The 296-nt window shown below is 31.8% G+C and overlaps 1 protein-coding gene across 1 annotated transcript in view; it reads right to left on the minus strand.

The window, feature by feature from the left end:
* The window catches only part of LOC106870377 (kappa-type opioid receptor), a 29,879-nt gene that overhangs the window by 24,647 nt on the left and 4,936 nt on the right, over window positions 1-296 (minus strand). The gene's annotated exons all lie outside the window — the stretch shown is intronic.

Below are 296 nucleotides of genomic sequence, written 5' to 3' on the forward strand. Positions count from 1 at the left end.
ATGAGGTTGAAGCGAAATTTGTCACTCAGTGAACCAAAGAGCCAGTATCGAAGGTACCAGGAAAAAAACCCCTCAGTAACAGGAAAACACAAAACCGTACTTCTGTTACTAAATGATGAAATTACTTACATCAGTAAATGTGAGTAAACTTTTAGTGAGAACAGTAACGATTGAAGTTAAAGTGAAACATAAAACTATGGCTACCGGAAGTTGACATTGAGGAACCTTTTTAAAGAAGAGAATCTTAAATATAAAGCAATATTATTTATTTTTGATTAAAAAAATCAAATGAAGAA

The sequence above is a fragment of the Octopus bimaculoides genome, chromosome 11 (genome assembly GCF_001194135.2).
Source record: "Octopus bimaculoides isolate UCB-OBI-ISO-001 chromosome 11, ASM119413v2, whole genome shotgun sequence".
NCBI lineage: Eukaryota > Metazoa > Mollusca > Cephalopoda > Octopoda > Octopodidae > Octopus > Octopus bimaculoides.